General features: G+C 54.5%; 1 protein-coding gene across 5 annotated transcripts in view; it reads right to left on the bottom strand.

The window, feature by feature from the left end:
* Positions 1-4,184: 4,184 nt before the first annotated feature.
* The window catches only part of RHOU (ras homolog family member U), an 18,492-nt gene continuing 17,204 nt past the window's right edge, over positions 4,185-5,472 (bottom strand). For 4 of the 5 annotated variants that reach the window (XR_001370193.2, XR_001370196.2, XR_001370195.2 and 1 more), the window contains one exon: positions 4,185-4,531. The gene's annotated coding sequence lies outside the window, so the exon portion shown is untranslated. The remainder of the gene's footprint in view (positions 4,532-5,472) is intronic. The other variant, XR_001370194.2, reaches the window with a different exon arrangement.

Genomic DNA, 5,472 nt, shown 5'->3' on the forward strand with positions numbered 1-5,472 from the left:
TGCGTGTGATATGGAAAAACCCTCAAAAAAAAAAAAAAAGGAAGAAAAAGAAATGACTTCCACTGCAATTGCTGCGGCTGCGGCCTGTGAAGCACCACCAACTGCTAAGTTCCTGTGGGGTACCCTCGAGGCACTTAGACAGATTCAAAGTGGAGCTCCAGCCTTGCAGGTCTGGAGTGTCATCTGCAGTCGGTCTTCCCGCTTTTCACGGTAAACGTCAGTTCTTACACTTGCTCCTGAAACAATGACCCTCCTTGGCTGGCCACATCCAGTATTGGTACTTAGTACTTGTCCTGACTAAGCTCAACCCAGCCCGCGCTTACTCGGCAGTGGTTAAGGTGTGATTGCCAAGTGATGCTTTCAGAAGCGTGTGCGCCCAGGGATACGCTATCTGCTCTTTAAACGTAAACCCTCCCACAGCACGCCTGGACTTGGAGAGCACACGCCCTCGTGGAAACCGTCTACAGGGACAGCGACACGCGCCAGATCGAGGCTGCACCTCCAGCTGCGGGGCTGAGGAAACAGGACGAGCAGCCGTGTGGAGACTGTCTCTCCGTCTTGGGCAAAGCCGGACATGTCAAGTCCTCACAGCAGCATTTCTGCCCCGGTGCAAGCCAAATGCTAAGCAGAAGTCACTCACCGATGTCACAGAGAAAGGTCTCAGGACCAGGCCGCAGGGAGCTGGGGTGACCCGCCTGCTCTCCTTCCCGGCCACCTTCCTGAGAAGCCAGGCCACACCTGAGCTGTTCGTGCTGTCTTGAATAAGGAGAGACAGGGGATTTGGACGCTTAATATCAAGCATCCATGATCACATGATTACATCTATGTCACAATGAGATGTTTCTGCCAACAGTAATGTCTCTCCTCCATGACGCTGCCCCCAGCCACTGCCCCTTCCCCTCCCACTAGGCAACTAAGCCAGGCTGAGTTAGCCCAGGGAGACCTGCATCAGAGTCCTCTCCTCCAGAACCACAAGTGGTAAACCTGAGTCGCTTTATTTCTTTGGAGAGGCTTTTGCTATAGGGCGTGTGCGCTTGCCAGAAAGACAGAGAGAGACAGAGAGACAGAAAGCGAGAAATCATCCCCCGGGGGGATGGCCACGCTGCAATCCCTTCTCCTCCATTCTCCTCTCAGGATCTTGGGCACACACGCACATGTGCCTGGCGTGAGTTTAAGCCACCGGGTCCGGGACAAAAGTGTGGTCCATTACTGGGAGTCCAGAGACATAGCCATTACTCCAACTGCTGGTCCCAAACCTGTGTTGCTTTAAACCACTAAGTTTGGTTTGCAGTAATTTGTTACAGTGGCAATAGGAAAAAATACATGTACAGACATATATGCACAAATGCACAAAAGCACATACAGAGACACAAACATAATTGCACACACAATCACAGGCATGAACACATAATCATGCATGGAAACATGCCCAGAAACACATGCACATTCACACAAGCACGTGTACATGCAAACACACGTGCAAACGTTCATGTTGTCACAAACACACATGTACACATAAGCACCTAGGATTTCACTGGGCTCGAGTTTTGTCTTGCTCTTACGGCGGCATGAAAGCTCTCCCCGGCACCAGCAAGCAAAGGTAGGAGCCAGACAAGGAAGGGCCGGCGAGCAGGGGCCCCCTGGGCCGTGAGAGCAGAGGGCACTGTCCAGTTGGCGGGCAGAGGGCAGAGCGTGGTCAGCATAACGACCCCCCAAGGGGCCACATCCTCGGCCCTGGGCTTGTGACTGTGTGGGTTTCATGGCAGGAGGGATTCGGAGGTGACCACGGGTCATCCGGAGGGCCCGACATGACAAGGCTCCCCCTGTGTGGCAGAGGAGGAGAGTACCAGGCCGACCCCGGGTGGCATGCACCTGACCTCCGGGGTTGGCTTTGCAGGTGGAAGAGATCGTGAGTGTATCGGGCTTTAGAAACTGGAAAAGGCGAAAACGACTGTCTCTCCGAGCCTTGGAGAGCAGTGCAGGCTGACACACCTCAATCTTAGCCCGGCAAGACCCGTGCGGGCTCATCTCCAGAACCGTAGGGTACCAACTCCGTTGTCTGAAGAAGTCACTGCGTTTGCAGTTACAGCCGTGGTGAAGAAGCGAAAGCCATGGGTTAAGTCAGAAGTACCTGGGGCCCCAGTGGCAGAGGACCTAAGGGAAGCAGGTATTCTGTTCAAGATGCCCTTTTCTTAGAGACAAATATGGGGTCCCCACCACACACGTTTCCTCTGCAGGCTGGGTAGCAATACGGGTTCTGCGCAGGACTGCGCGTGGTGCTCGATGCCGGGGGAGCTGGGGGGAAGGCCCGGGAAGGCAGCGGCTGCGGGAAACGTGGGAATGCGCTCGGGGACCGAGAGCCAGCCTGATGGAGTCAGGGCACGCCCGTGGAGGGTGGGGGCAGCGTCCCTCGCTTCCGTGCTCTGCCCCGTGGCACTGCCCGCTGACTCAGCTGCCTTTGGGGGCCACCCTCACCCCCTGCAGTTTCCAGGGTGGCCTGGGCCCCATGACTCATGGGTCAGCAGCAGCTTTGTCCACTGAGCCACCTGTGTGGCTACCACACTGACCGCTGTGGGTGTTCTGGCCTTGGAAAACTGAGCGGGAATGAGGACCCAAATGAGCCCTTGCCTGCGGGAGGCGTAAGCCTCGGACAACTGGAAACAGGTGCGGGTGGAAGCCACTGTGAGCCAAGCCCATCCTCGGTGCTGGACAGGGCGTCCACTGTCTGGAAACAAGGAGTCAAGGACTGGCCTCCTGGAAGACCAGCGAGTGGCATTCGAGTGGTATTCGTCTGCATGGAGTGCTACTGCGCACCGGCCTGGCCCAGCCCTAACCCCACGGGTGCTCACCAATCCACCGGGCAGGCGCCAGGCCTCTTCCCTTCCGAGGTCAGGAACTTCCCCTGCAGCAGGCAGAGGGGGTGCACCCAGAGAAGGCTCCATGCCCTGTAGCCTCATCCACTGCCCGGCTCCTCTGCCCCTCCCCCTGGGGCCACCTAACATCATCACCTCCGGAGGTCCTCACCCAAACGTCTCCTCTCTCCCGGCCCTGCACTCCCGCTGTCCTGCCAAACACGCCCTCCTGCCTCATCTTCTTTCCTTCTCATCCTTTCGCTGTCTCAGGTACCCTTCGGAGAGGGGGTGCCCAGTCGTGTGTTCTGAGAAGGTCCAGGCTGGACACCAGAGGTGGGTCAGGGCCGGGGAGGTGGAATCTCCGAGTCCCTCCTGGCCAGGGTGGCTCCCAGCTTTCAGCACCTCTGGCCATGCTGGGGGGCGGGCAGTGGCTCACTGCCACCGCAGGATGTCCGGCAGCTACACAGGACAGTTGGACCTGGTCTCCACGGCACCAAGGGGATGATGTGGACAGGTCCCCTCACTGCGACATGACCTCGAGGCCGGAGGGTGGGTGCAGGCGTACCTGGCCCTGTGAATGGCTCTGGCCTAGGCCGGCATTCCCTGCGTGCCCGCTGTAAGGCCACACCCCGGGCACAACGAGAAGACTGACATTAGGAACCGGAAGCTATTACCCCGGATGTGGAAGCTGGTCTGCAGTTGGACAGCTGGCGGGGCCCCAGCGCCTTTGACTTCTGACCCCCTCCCGGGAGCGTGCAGCTCTTCGACTCTAACCTAAGCAACCTGGGTAACATGCACCGTTCAGGACTCAAGGCCTGAGGAGAGCAGGGCTCACACAGGACAGAGGCCCAGATTGCATCTCGGCTTCACCCCACCCCGAGTGCTTCCCTGAGCCTGGATTTCTGGGTTCGAGAACGGTGCTCCTCCCAACATGGGACGCAAGCCCACCATCCCACAGAACGGCACCATCCGTAAATGCCCCAGCATTTACGAGAACTAGTGGCGAATGAGCACTTAATACTGCTGGGGACTCCACCACAGTAGGCGTGCAGTACGGACACTGCGCCCAATGCTGGAGACCAGGAGGCAAGGCTCTGGGTTCTAGTCCCAGGTCTACCTGAACATGCCGGCACACCCACAGGAGGATCAGAGCATAGAGACATTCCCGTTCTCTCAGAAAATAAATGAACGTAAAATATATATATCGGCTGGGGACATGTTCCCCCAAATCCTCTGGGGCCACACCACGATGTATCCTGACCCGCGCTGCCCCAGAGTGTGGCTGAATGCTCACTCATTCCAACAGAACTCTGGTAGAAAAATCAAGAGCAGTTATATCCATAGGTCAGAATTTATTTCATCCCATCTCATTTAGAGCATTTCAAGTACAACATTCCACTCAATGGCATTTCCGCTTGGAAACTGAAGAGCACGACTTGGTAAGGCACCAGCTCTGGCTCTGGAGAGGAGACTTGCTCTCGTCTGGCGTGTGCAATACCTGGGCGGTGTCTCCTGCGTCTGCCAAGCAGAGGTGACAGTGGGTCCACTCATACACACACGGTAAAAAGGTAACAGTTTGGGAGCACACTCGGAAACGACGTTTTGAACTTACGACATTGGCCTAGGCTGTAGGACTTGAGGTAAAATGACATTCTCTAAAGCACGACTCGTAAGATCTCCTGCAATACAAACCACAAGTCTGACAGGTTTTGAGCTTTGAAGTGAACCAACTTTATACTTGACTCAAGCACCTGCTTTGAAAATTGTTGGCCCCAGTCCCTATTTTCACAAAGAAACAAACGCGGAGGAAGACCTTGAGTACAATGTATCCTCACTGTTCTCTAAAATGCAGCAGTGTATTTAAGAACTTGCACTGAAATGTCAGCCCACTAGATTTTGAGCACTACTGGGCCAGGCTGTACCAAGCCCGGCTAAAAGGAAAGCATGGGGGGTAAAGCTTTCAGATCCGAGCCCTGCAGGCATTCTTCACAAGCCACGTGGACCAGCGACCCAGAGGCGAAGGGTGCCACAGGCCCCCGGGGCCCCAGTGCCCCATCGCTGTCACAGGCATAAAACTTCTTCCAAGGTCTATGTTTTATCTTAAAAATTAATTTGCACCGTACTCATGACATCTGCTTTAATATATAAGTAATGTGGAAAATTACTTCCCCGAGAACTGACTCGCTACCCCCACCTCTGCACACCAGAGCAGGCAGAACCCCTGGACGGCCTGGCTTTCCGGCACGGCAGGGGCAGGATGGTGATTGCATTTAGGTAGGTCTGTTTTCAGCATCTCCACAAATGAAGTCATTCTATTCACTCGGTGGTAACTCAACACTTCGGGAAACTGACCGATAGCAATCTCGGCGCGTTGAAAAATCAATAGTACACAGTCTGTGTATCTGAGTGGTTTAAAGATTAACTCTTGTTAAACAAAGAAATTTGTTAATTTTATTTACTAACAAGAATAAAAGAAGCCTCTACCCAAAAGTATAACCTGATCTTTTACTTTTTCTATAGAAAAACACACGTTGAATTTTATGTGTATATACACACACACACACACACACACACACACACACACATATAAAAGGCAACAATAAACACACAGAAAGATCAA

The sequence above is a fragment of the Tupaia chinensis genome, unplaced genomic scaffold, assembly GCF_000334495.1.
Source record: "Tupaia chinensis unplaced genomic scaffold, TupChi_1.0 Scaffold000161_3, whole genome shotgun sequence".
NCBI lineage: Eukaryota > Metazoa > Chordata > Mammalia > Scandentia > Tupaiidae > Tupaia > Tupaia belangeri.